At 46.1% G+C, this 13,460-nt stretch overlaps 1 protein-coding gene across 1 annotated transcript in view; it reads left to right on the top strand.

Annotated features, from left to right (window-relative positions):
* The window catches only part of Cpxm2 (carboxypeptidase X, M14 family member 2), a 108,716-nt gene that overhangs the window by 38,258 nt on the left and 56,998 nt on the right, over positions 1 to 13,460 (top strand). The window lies entirely within an intron of this gene.

Genomic DNA, 13,460 nt, shown 5'->3' with positions numbered 1-13,460 from the left:
CATAAGGAGGAGCCATGTAGCGGGAGGCATGGGAATGAGATGGAAGGTCACGTCTCAGACCTGAGATAAGGGCAGGTCAGTACCAAGTATGATCTGATCCCAAGAGAGGTAGCTGCAACCTCCCAAGTCCCCCATTTCATAGTTTATGTCTAGGATGGAATTTTGATTATTCAGCTAAAAGAGGAGAGAAATTCTGATGCATGCTACACATGGATGAACCTTAAGGACATTATGCTAAATGCAAGAGAATGTGCATGGGCGCCTATAGTAGTTAGATTCTCAAGACAGAAAGTAGAGTGGTAGGCTGAGTGTCTACTCAGGAGACTGAGACCTGGAGGATCAAAGTTCAAAGCCAGCCTAGGCAGAAAAGTTCAAGAGATTTTTATCTCCAATTAACTAGCAAAATGCTAGGCTAGAGGCATGGCTCAAGCCTTGAGCAAGAAAGCAAAGTAAGAGTGCAGGGCTCTGAGTTCAAGCCCAAGTAGCTCAAGAAAAGGAAGGAAAGAAAGAGGGAAGAAAAGAAAAAAGAACAGAGCAGAAAAGAAAGTAGGGTGGTGGCTAATGTCTGGAAGAGCGGGGATGCAGAGCCAGAGTTTATGAAGACAGATTGAGCTTTGGGATGGACCATGGTGATGGTTATAAATCAATGTAAGTATACATAATGTTCTAGAGCTGGATGCACACCTTGAATTGGTTAAAATAAGGAATTTTGTGTTATATGTCTTTTATGATGACACAAAAAACAAAATGTGAGAAATCTACCTTCTCTATCTCAGCCTAGGGAGAGAAGTAGAGATGGGGCAGGGGGTAGGAGTGGGGGGGGGCAGGGGTTCCAGCTTTGGGATGGGCAGGTAATAGCAGCCTGCAGACGGTGATGTGCCATTGTGGGGGCATGGTAGGCCTCTCCAGGCCCAGCAAGACCTCCGCACATGAGGACCACGAAAGAGAAGCCACCAGCTTCTCCTCACCTGTGTCTCTGAGGAGCCAAGAATACAGGGGCCCCTCAGCAACATCAGGAAGTAGTGCTATAACTTGGTGAAAGTCAGTATTTCTGAGCAAACTGTGATTAAAGGGCTGAGCCTAGCATCTGTCCTCACGTTTCACTACCTGTCATTGTCCCTGCAAAGGGGACCTTCTTCCATAGTGACAATTATCAGGCAGTGACTCATCACCTGTTTTCCTGTAGAGGAAAACTTACTGTAAAGACAATACTGTAGCCTCCAGAAGCATTATAAAACATTACCCAGGATTCCACTGTGTTGATGCAAATAGATTTTTTTTACACATTGCAATCATATTGCATATCCAATTATGCTATTTTTAACTTAATATATCAGTAACGTTTTTCATGCTGTGACTCAGGCTTCATGATGATGGTTTTTAATGGTTTGTAATTTACTCAGCCACGCCTCAGTCTCTGTCTCAATTTTCAGCTATCATATATCATACTGTAAGAAACATTTTCATACTTTTATATGCCTTTGAGTTATTTGCTTGAGATAAAAATTTCAGAGCTGGGATAATTTGTCAAAATGACAACTTTTAGTTATGTATTTGTGCTCTTTTGTAGGTGATGTTTTATTTGCTTTGCTTTTGAGGGGCACTTAGGCTGGCTGGTGGTGTTCACTTGTGCTGATTTGTGTGTGTGTGTGTGCATGTGTGCATATTGTGTGTGCATGTATGTGTAAGTATGTACATGTACATGAACTTAGGGCCTCCAACTCTCCTTTGGCTTTTTCCCCACTTGAGCTACAGCTCTACTTGCACCCTTTTGCTGATTGATTGGAGCTAAGAATCTCATGGACTTTCCTGCCAGGTTGGTTTGGACTGTGATCCCCAGGTCTCAGCCTTTTGAATAGCTAGGATTGCAGGTTGAGCCATCAGCACCTGTGATATACACTGTGTTCCTCTCAGAAGCTTAATTCCCATGACAGTTGTTTCCACTGTTCAGATGCTAATAGGAAAGAATGACAACAAGCATGGCAGTTGGGTTGCTCAATGAAAATAGAAACTTGGAAAGAAAGACTGGCTTGAGATTATTAATAAGGAATGGGAGCAGGGATTTTGACCTTTCTGCTTGCATACCAACCTGCCTGGCCACTGTTATGAGATATCTAGCAGTTGGGTTATTATTGGATTAGAAAATAAGAGCAAAGTAGGTCTTATGCTCAAATTCCATTTCAGCTAGAAACACAGGAGAGTTTGGGGTAAGCCAGAAATTACCATAGAATGATATCTTTCCTTGGCCTAGCAAGAACAAGAGCATCAAAGGAGGAAGGTGAGGGATAGGATTACTTTTAAAAGTCAGATTGAAAATAAACCTGTCCAAATGTATTTCAAGTCAGATTACTCTCCAGGATAATGGAAAGGAGAAATCTGATGAGTTTCAGTGTCCCCCTTGTGGCTGTCTCCACAGCACAGGGACAGGAAGTAGAACAAGGATATATTTTGGCACTCTTCTTCTCTCAGAGGGCATGGATCATGCTTGAGGCAAGAAAATCTATTCCAGAATGATGGGGAAACATGTCCACAGTAGATATCATTCAATACTAGCAGTAGAGAAGACTGTCCCTTTTTCTTCCATTCTGATCTCTTATCCCCACCCTGTTATCATTACCATTTTAATGTTTCCATGAAGGGTTCTGTATTTCTCTCCAGTGGTTGGTGAGGTCCTCGGTGACAGAGACACTTGATGGTCTGTATATCTGGGAAAATGTCCAGTACCAGGAATATGTTAAAAGCTCACTAGATAGTTGGGTGCTGGTGGCTCATGCCTGTAATCCTAGCTATTCAGGAGACTGAGATCTGAGGATTGCAGTTCAAAGCCAGCCTGGGCAGGAAAGTCTGTGAGACTCTTATCTCCAATTAACCACCAGAAAACCAGAAATGGTGCTGTGGCTCAAGTGTTAGAGAGTCTGCCTTGAGCTAAAGAGCTCAAGGACAGTGCCCAGGCCCAGAGTTCAAGTCCCATGACCGACCAAAAAAAAAAAAAGCTCAATAGATGGTTCTTTAATGAATGAACAAATGGGGCAAATTGGCAAAGATTCATTCACACTGAATGTCAATCAGTTATCTGTGGCTTGGAACAGGCATCTGATATAAGGGGGAGGAGGGAGAAAATTTGAAAAGAGAGCTTGAGGCAGGGCAGAGACTTTCAGAGATGGATAGCTCAGAGAACGTAGAGCTGAGGACTCCTGTGGTCATGCTCGGCTGTGCTGATTAAGAGATTTTACTTCTCTGAACCCTAGCCTTTTGGATTCTAAAATGAGATGCCTGTTCTTTAAATACTATTCTTTCATAAAGATGTGGGAAAGGTTAGATACAATTGTATTGCTATGTTTTAAAATTGCGAAGCACATAGGAAGTGCTAATTAGACGAGAGTTTTCCCCTCTGTCACTTTGGGTTGGTCTAGAACAGTGGATTTCTAGTTTCATTTTTAGCCAGATTCTTCTCCCAAACAGAATCTAACCATGCTCCCCCAAATGCTAGTTCCTACTTCTTGAATTCTGCAGGTCCCAGGTAGATCTGGGATTCAAGTCAAACAAACGGAGTCTAAGTCATCTTTCTACTTAAGAACACACATTCTTCTCAGAGAGTGCTGCATTTGATTGGTAGATTTTAGACCTGGAGAGAAAATGAGTTGCCAGTGATTCTTTTTTTTTTTTTTTTGGATCTGGTCGTGGGGCCTGAACTCTGGGCCTGGGCGCTGTCCCTCAGCTCTGCAGCTCAAGGCTAGCGCTCTGCCACTTGAGCCACAGCGCCACTTCCGGATTTTTTTTTCTTTTTGCTTACGCGGTGCTGAGGAATCGAACCCAGGGCCTCAGGCATGCAAGGCAAGCGCTCTACCACTGAGCCACCTTCCCAGCCCAGTTGCCACTGATTCTTGTTGGTTGTTGATATACAGAAATACTTGGCAATAGATGGTGTTAAAAGTGTATACAGGAATATGGATAATACTTTTCACTTATGGAGTGCCATACTCTTGGTACTTTAGCTAGGGTCTTGTGCTTTTGCTCAGGGACAGCCTCAAAGAGAAATCCTCGTCCATCTGCCTCCTGTATACCTGTGATTGCAGGAGTATGTCACTATGCCTGCATATCGTTGGTGTTAAATTTTATTTTTTTTTACTTAAAAATTATTATTATAACGATGATGTACAGGTAATACATTTCTTTTTGGACAGTGTTTCTCCTTTCTTCGCTTTCTCCCACTTTTTCCTCTCATCCCCACAAGTTGTATAGTTCATTTTCAACGTAGTTGGTATTTTAAATGAACATCCATAAAACTTTATGTTCCTGACATTCTCTATAGGCATTTATCATAATGTGTATTGTGTGCTCTATACTAAGCACTAGGAATACAGACGTGAGTCCGCCATGAGCTTCCAGTCTCCCGGGAGAATCTGGTCTGTTAACGGCAAGTCCACCCTGACATGGCGCAGCAGGAGCTGGTGTCGGATCTGTGATAGCAAAGGGAGTGATGGGACAATGAGGTCCCGAGGCCACCCTGAGCTCGCCGCGAGGCCACCCTGAGCTCGCCGCGAGGCCACCCTGAGCTCGCCGCAAGGCCACCCTGAGCTCGCCACTAGTTCACATCCAAGCTGGCGACAAGGCCCGCAATTCCCGTTTTCATAATCTTTTCAAATAATTCATGCTGTTTGAAAGTAATAAACTATAATTGTTCTAATTATACTGGGTAATTTATATTTTACCAATATAAGCCATCATTCCCCACTGCATTGCAATTCAGTGAAATGTTAGTAGGCCCATAAAAACGGATCTTTCATTTCTCTAATAACAGAAAACACATTCTCTATAGGAGTTGCAATTAAAACCAACCTGATGACTGAAAAGGTCATTATTTTCCTTGAGGTGAGTCAGTGCTTACAAGGACTTGGGAGAAAGGCAGATGATTTTTAAAAGCTAAATGCTTTCCAGTCTGGCTGTTGGTAGATGAAACCATCTGTTTTGCAAGGAGGCGGCAGTTTGAGTGATGGATTTGCGAGGTTGGAATAAGGAAGGTTGACTAGTTGGCTGAGTTTGCAAAAGGTTAGTCTAGTTAGGGAGATGAACAGAGCCCCTGCCAGGAGCCAGGCTCTGAGCCCAAGAATACAAGGATGGGGAGACTGGCAGAGCCCCAGAAGCTTGCATGTTCTTCGAAGTGGTGCATCTTAGCTGGGATTCTAGGCATGGCTTCTTTGAAAAGGGGAGGTGAGCAAGTCAAGAGGAGGACATTAAGACAGGTAGCATCAAGAGAAGATCGTGCGTGCGTGCGTGTGTGCGTGTGTGTGTGTGTGTGTGTGTGCGTGTGTGTGTGTGTGCGTGTGTGTGTGTGTGTGCGCGCGTGTGTGTGCGTGTGTTTATGTGTGTGTGTATTTGTGTGTGTATGTGTAGGGGGAGACACTGGAGCAGGTGCATGAGGGACCCAGGGAGGGAGGGAGGTGGCCACCGGTGGAGGGCCCTCCCCCCTGGGAATAATAGAGTTCCTTGGTCCCCTAGACAATCCAGGCAAGGGAGAGATGCTGAGGCTCAGGCCCTTACCTGGAGGGTCTATGGTCTTGCAGAAGAGGAGGTGGGATTCCCTGCAGAGAGCTAGTATGGCAGGATTAGGGATTGGAAACTTAATCCAAGATCTGTGCTGGGGAAAAGCACAGGGAGTTTGCTTGTCCAGTTGCAGTAAGGGTTCAGTAGAATTGTTATCCTCATCAGCCATAGGTTACTTGCTGGTTCATGCACCAAGGGGGCAATAGAGTTGATAGCAGGTGTGCCAAAGAAGTCAACGGAGGAGGTCACCAAGTGCTGCTAGACACAGACCTGGTCTTAGGAAAGGAGGTTGAGGGGTTGAGGTCCAGGGCTGGAATGATAGGAGTTTAAGTCAGAGGTCAAGTTCAAGGAGCCCCTGGAGGGGGCTGGCTCAAGATAGAGGCCTGGCTGATAGAGGATTCCTCAAGGCAGAGGTGAAGCCAGGGCCTCAGGGCTGGCACTCTGTACTTCTTTCACTCTCAGCGTTATCTCCACAAGGCTGGCCTAGAGCTCAGGAGACAAGGGGGAGGCCGCAGAGGAGAGAAAATGAAGGTGAGAAGAGGCGGGATAAATAAGGAGATGGGGGAGGGTGTTAGTTTAGGGCAGGGGAGGAAGAGTGGAAGAATGGAAACCCCAGACACCCTCCTTGGCTGAAGTCCCATTTGCTCAGTGAGGTGTTCTGCTGGCTCCTCCCTCTCTCTTGAGTTCCCCTAAGAACCATCCTGGTTTCAGCTGCTATTGTCTCCTACTGGGTGGTCCAGGTTGCACACAACAGCAGCCTGCCAAGGTGTGCAGAGAAGGGGGATGGGGCCAGCACCAGGAGCTCTGGAAGAGAGCCCTGTGACCCCTGGAGGTAGAGTTCAACCAGAACCAGTGCTTCAACCATCATCATTCATTCATTCAGCTAGCATCCTGGGAGGGGTGTGTGTGCTCTCAGAATGTGTCATGCTGGGTCTCTTGAGATAATGAAATGTTTGGCTCCTGTGAGAGGCTGGAGAGAGAGAGTTTCCACACTCCTGTCTAACCTGGTGAAGAACTGCAAGGAGCCTGCCATGAAGTAGATGGATTATAATAAAAACATCTTCAAATTCAAGGACAAACATGCAATGGCTTCTTTGTCTTACGTTAAATTTCAGTTGTGTCGGGGGAAGGGGAGAGGGAGTCACACTTTTCTCATCCGTGGACTATCCCTTGTAGGACTCATTATCTGTTGGGCTTTTGGGAGTGATGGGAACTAAGAAGGAGATGGCAGGAGTGGGCCTTCCGAACTGTGTCCTTGGGAGCTGCATTCTCTCTCTTCCTGTCCTTTTCTGCTTCCTGACTTCCATGAGGTCAGCAGCTCTGCTCCTCTGTGCCCTCTCCACCAAGTCGCTCCACCTCAAGGCAGGCCCAGCCACAGAGCCAAGTGACCATAGACTGAAACCTCAGAAGGCAGGAGCCCAAATCAGTCCTTTTTCCTTTAGGTTACTTTCACAGAAATGGAAAGGTGCCAACCACAGCTCCCTGTTCTCTGAAGACTAGGCCCATGCCTAGAGTTGCAGTGCAGATTCGACAGTATGATAGGATTCTAGACCCTGTCTGTTCCTCTTTCTTTATTTTAATCTGTAAAATGGGATAGATTAGCATTCACTACTTAGGTTTCGGTGAGGACTGAAGCGTTTATTTCATATCAAGTCACTGAGGTTGTTGGTGCACACTGAGTACCCACCCATTGCCGACATTTTCCTGGGGCTTCCTCCTTCATGCGTAAGAGCTTCCCCCACCCCTCTGTCTCTCCAGGCAACCAAAGTATGCTCTCAGATCACGTTCTCTGTTTTCTTCTGGCCCTGCCATGGCTTGCCATGTCTCAGAGTCCTTAGCAGTAGGTAGCTGTCACCATCCTGGAATGGGTATGTGGCCCAGGGGTCATCTACCTTCTAGGCTTCTCAGCCTGCAGGGTGGGCCATCCAGGCAATGGGAGACCCAGAGCACTCTCTATGCGTGGCAGAGGCACCATCAGCTGGCATGGCTCTTTGCATAGTGACCTCTCCTTCCCTGGCTTCCCTTTAAGTCCCTCCCATGCATTCAGATCTGGGACCTTCACTGTCTCATGCCTTCAGAGAGCACCTAGCAAAGATTGCCCCTGAACCATGTGGAAGCAGGGTAGTGGGGTCTGAATTCTACTGCACCTGTATTTTGTTGTTATTTGGATAGGCAGGGGATTTTTGTTGGTCAAGGGGCAGGGCTGCGCATGGTTACCTTGTGAGGTGCTCAGACACGTTTCTTGTCCCCATTGTATGGATGAGGGGTAGAAATCCCAAATAATCCACTTGTCTCAAGGTGAAATCCTTGTCTTCACTGCTTTCTCCCCTCCCAGCTTCTGTGCTGGGAGGCTCACCATGCATGTTGGCACCTGGAACTGGCTGTGTGTGTACTTCACTGAGTGCTTCTGAAGCTGGGCCAGCAGTTTTCCACAGGAGGCCTAGGCTTAGGCCTGGAGACCTTTAGAAGCGGCCAAGCATACAGACAGATCCTGCCAGGCCAGAACCAGAGCAGTGCCAGCTTTGCCCCTCCATCCCCCAGCATCTGTGAGAGCCGTCTCTTCGGTTCTTTTCCCCTAATCCCTCAAGTGTCCACTCCAGATTTGGGGGCTGTAAATACCTTCCTTTTAGTTCTGTCCAGGGAAGCTCAATGTTTCCCTATTCCCAAATTTATGTCGCATTGGCCCCTAAAGTGGCATTTCCTCCTGTTTCCCTGGCAGACACTTTTACTGGAGGTAATGGAAAACAGATAATATTTCTGAATTTGTGTAGCATTCCCTTCTGCCTTCTCCAATAGCCATGGTAACCAGTCAAAGTGAAAACCTAATAAATCAATGGGCTGAGGTTTGACACAGAGTCCATCCAGTATTTGGTTGTGCTGAGAATGTGGCAGAGCCATTTAGCTGGGTTGATCCTTTCAGCAGGAAGAGAGGGGGAGAGAAAAAGAAGAGAGCAGCCAGCAGAGAGAGGGGGGAGAAGGGAAAGAAGCAGGAGAGAAAAAGAAGAGGAAGAAGGAGAGGAGTGAGAGGGAGAAAGGGAGAGGGAGAGGAGAAAAGGGGAGAGGAGAAAGAGGGGGAGGAAGAAAGAGGGAGGGGAGAAGGGAGGAGAAAGAAGCTGGGGAGGGGAGGGGAAAAGGTGGGAGAGATGCAGTTCATGTTCTAGCACTGTGCATGTCCCCTGCTTATTCCACATAAAATAGGACTCTCTGTCCCTCTGTTTCTGTCTCTGTCTCTCTTTAATATTGTTTCTAGAAACTGTTGAGTTGCAGGGCAAAGCCTCTTGAGCCCAACAGTGCTGTCTAGTTATAACTGGGCCTTGGGTGGGATCAGAGCCACCAGAGCTATGTCAGGGAGGCAATGGGAAGGAAGGGGAACTTCCTCGTGATTCCAATAGAGAGTTGGCCTATAAAACCAGGCGGGCTTTGAGACGCTTCTTTCTTTTAGCTGAAGAGGGATTCCTCACTGCTTCCTCTCCTTATGCTCAAGGTGGGCCATGGCCAGTGCTGGGGAGCCGTGGGGGAGAGGACCCTGGGGAGAGGGTTTGTTCATGGGCCTGTATACCAGCTGGAATATCATATCCAAAAGGCAGGAGGAGGAAGTGCTTCACTTTACATGTTGGAGTATTTGCATGTGTGTTCTGAGATACCGTGAGGATGGGACTCGATTCATGTGTGCTTCAGGCTCAGCTTGCACATGTAGCCTCGGGGCAATGTTGTATGATATTTTCAGTGTGCTGTGTCTCGACAATCACCCATCACCTAAGACCAAGTGTGGAAGGTTCCATTTGTGGTGCTACAAACTTTAAGTGCTTGGGTTTCCAGACCGGGGTGTTTGACCTTCACTTGCGTGACGTGGTTCATTGTCCATGCCTGGTGATGTTGGCTGAAGCTGGCAGAGGCTCTTGCAAAGTTCTAGGGACATTGCTTCTGTGGCAAAGTGAGGAGAGAAGATGCGGGGCTGTGGGGCTATGTGTTCTGTAGCTATGCCATGTCTTAAGTTGGCTGGACTTAGAGTTTTTATAAATTGCTATTAGCTCTTCTAGATCCTTTGCTTTTCCACATTAATTTTAGATGATCTTGTTTATAGCTACAAAATACCCTATTGGGACTCGGGTGGGAATGATATCAATGGTGTGTGTAAATTCGGAGAGAACTCACATCCTTGCTGTGCTGTATCTTCCAATCTGGGACCCCAGAATGTTCTTCCATGGATTTAAATCTTCCTGGGATCCTTTCATTAGAGTTTTATGATCATGTTTAGCACCCAAGTCCTGTGCATGATTAGTTGGGAATATATTTAAGTAGTTCGTCGTTTTTTTGAGCAAATATTTGCTACCTTAAATTTAGGATGTTTATATTAGTGTTTAGAGGTGACAAACTAGTCTAGTATGAATACTTGCCTGTCATTCCAAAAGGCTGAGATTAGGAGGACTGCAGTTCCAGGACTAACTAGGCAAAAATAAATTTAGAAATTCACAAGACCTCATCACAAGAGAAGGAGCTGGGCATAGTGGTGGGAACCTGTACCCCCCCCCCCCCCCCGTGATGGTGGCAAGTTTAAAAGGAGGATCGCAGTCTAGGACACCTTCCATGGATGCACAACAAGTTCTTTGATTCCTCATATACTGGTTCCGTATGTGCAATGTGGGAATGATAGCAGGATTTAGCACAGAGTACTGGTTAGATGGATAAACAAGATGAGCACTTAGCACTCCATCCAGCACTGTTAGCATCTAGTAACTGTTTGCATCCTGGTCATTCCTGGAATTTTGGGAAGGTGGTCGGGGAAAGTGGTCATCTCCGAGCAGATGCTGCTGAGGAGTGGAACAAGGCTGCGCAGGGAAGCGACCCCTGCAGTGGCTTCACGCTGACACCACCAGTGTGACAAACCCACCCCTGCCACAGTGCTGCCCCTGCCTCCTGTGAGGGAGTATATCTGGGCAGTCCTCTCCAAAGGCAGGCAACTGTGTAGAACTGGATCTATAAAACCTGACGCTGACCCTGGTGAAAACAGGGGCAAAGCTAATGTGTTATATTAAGTCCAATCAGGTCTCTGCTTTCAAGGGAAGGTGAAGGTGGCTCTGAAGGTCGGGGCTGCTTTCTGCCGTGGGAGTGGGGACAGATGAGCATCATGATTGGAAACGGGGGTGGGGAGCAGCCACAAACCTCAGGGACATACTGGGAGGCCAGAGGCACAGGCAAGGCTCCTGTTTACTGTCTTGTGTTGGCTTCTTTTACACAAAGATGATAAATAGCTGTGCAGTAAAGAGTTCAACAAGAGCACATGGCAAAACATAGAACATCACGAGACCGGGTGTTGTGCGGTAGGCTGCCTTCCTCCGGGTTTGCTTACATGTTGTGTCTTTCTCTTAGGCTGCTGAAATTTAGTGGTGGCCACATTAAGGTGCCAATGGCTTTACTCCAGCATTTCTCTCTGGCTGCTCTCTTTCCTCTGATAAGTGTATACATGCTCAGGGTTTCCAGACAGTGTTAAGGACCACATGAAATCCAGACAGTGGATCCGCCATATTGTGCAGTCCATTCCAAATTGTGAAAGAACAGGTTAGGTCTGGAAAATGAAAGATTTCTCCTCTCTCTGGATGAATTTCTGAGCACCAAACCTAGGGTCTTATTCGTGCTAGGCAACCACTGTCCTCACTGAGCCCACAGCTCATTTTCCTTCTAAAAATACCTAGTTACCTCAGTGAATAAAATCCAAACCATGTCAGATAATTTTGATTTGAAAAAAAGGAGACTTTCAAACTGTGCTTTCAAAGAAGCGGGATTAAGCTTAGTGTGGTGGCTCATGCCTCAGCTACCCAGGAGACTGAGATGAGGAAAATCAGAGTTCAAGGCCAGCCCAGGCAAAAAGCCCAAGAGACTCAATAAAGCCGAGTCTGGTGTACCATCCCTGTCACCTAGCTTCATGGGAAACATAACTAGAAGGATCATAGTCTAGAGTAGCCTGGGCACAAATGTAAAATCTTACTTGAAAAATAATGAAAGCAGCTGGGTGCTGGTGGCTCACGCCTGTAATCCAAGCTACTCAGGAGGCTGAGATCTGAGGATCGCAGTTCAAAGCCAGCCTGGGCAAGAAAGTCTGTGAGACTCTTATCTCCAATTAACCACCAGAAAACTGGAAGTGGCGCTGTGGCTCAAGTGGTAGAGTGCTATCCTTGAGCTGAAGAGCTGAGGGACAGCGCCCAGGCCCAGAGTTCAAGACTCACAACCAAAAAAAGAAAAAAAAAAGAAAGAAAAGAAAAAGAATGAAAGCAAAAAGTGCTGAGGACATGGCTCAGGTGGTAAAGTGCCTACCTAGCAAGTACAAGGCCTTGAGTTCAAGCCCTAGTACCACCCTCAAAAATAAAAATAAGTATGAAAGCAAGATTCCATTTTCTGGGCTCTGCCTCCTGATACTGGCCAATGGCAGTCAGTTGAGTTATTCTAGGTTTGAAGAGGCCAAGTTTCAGTACACACTAGTCAGGATAAAAATTATTAGCAGGTATTGAGTTACTGTTGTCAACTTGTTGGTATATAGTTGCAGCCGCCAGAAGTGGCATGGCCAGGATGTGATAGAGCTCATCTTTGAGCCTCGCTCTGCCAGTCTTGAAGGCCCTCTGCCCTACATCTGGACCCAACATTGTCCTACATGGGGGATCTGTTCATCTCAGACTGCAGAGCACTGAGGACAGAACAGCCTCCTTGTGTCGCTTTTGTTCACTGGCTGCCATCTTGGATACCCAGCAGAGACCTTGTTTCCTGCCAAGATCTCTCTTTCCAGTGGAGATTTCCAAGACGAGGCTAGCTTCAAGCCAAGAGTGAAGGGGTGGTTGAGCCCATGGTTTTCCTAGCATTTTCAGAAGTTAAAATCTTTGCTAAATTTCACAGAAGTCATTATTTCTCTTCTTTGCAAAGAACCTTCTGATCTCCAGCTTTGCTTTCAAGTCCATCTAAAAAATAACATTCATGCGGCCAGCAGAGAAGTCCACTGGCTTTTGGAATACAAGGCAATGGAGCCAAAAGCCAAGTGCTTTTCAGTTCTTTCTAAGATTCCACTGACCTCTCTCCAGAGTGTTGTAGTAAAACCTGAACTTAAAGACAAAAACGGAATTTTGCTTTATATTACTGCTTTGAATTTATAACGGAGATAACACATTGGCCTCAATTTTTGCATGTGTTACAAGAGAATGACCTTGAAATGAGTGGAAAAATTGAAACACTGCTAGAGGCAGGAAACAGAAATGATAGAGAAGTATATTGGTTTATTTTTTTAGTTAACAACTTATTTTACAGTTTAAAAAGCCATGTGAAAGTACTGGTCACTAAAAATAGTAAAAAAAAAAAAAATACTGGTCATTAAAAATAGTGGTGGCTCATGCCTGTAATCCTCGATACCCTGGAGGCTGAGATCTGAAGATTGAGGTTTATAGCCAGCTGGGTCAGAAAAGTCCATGAGACTTTTATCTCCAGTTTAACTAGCAAAAAGCTGGAAGTGAAGCCATGGCTTACGCAGTAGAGTATCAGCCTTGAGTAAAAAGCCAAATAGTATGAGGCTTGAGTTGCCCCATTACTGGCACATACATATCCAAAAAGTTAGTAGCCTTTGTCTCATACACCCTAGTCCTCTTGCCTGTCTCCTGGGTAAAACTTTAGCTCTTATTTTATTTAGCTTTTAGTTTGTTTTGGGGACTTAAACTTAGGGCTTCCCTAGTCCTTTAACTTTTAGTTTATTGCTCTGATAAAGTCTGATACTTTTGTCTGAACCAGCTTAAGACCATGATTCTCCTATCTCAGCCTCCTGAGTATCTGGGATTGCGGGCCTACCAGACCCAGCTTTCTAACATTTGCCCACGCTGGCTTAGAAACCAAGTCTTTCCTTTCTCTGCCTACCAAGTAGCTGGGATTACAGATAGGTTACA

Source organism: Dipodomys spectabilis, unplaced genomic scaffold (genome assembly GCF_019054845.1).
Source record: "Dipodomys spectabilis isolate Male_0828 unplaced genomic scaffold, ASM1905484v1 ptg000289l, whole genome shotgun sequence".
In the NCBI taxonomy this organism is placed as follows: domain Eukaryota; kingdom Metazoa; phylum Chordata; class Mammalia; order Rodentia; family Heteromyidae; genus Dipodomys; species Dipodomys spectabilis.
This window is presented reverse-complemented; position numbering and strand designations above follow the sequence as displayed.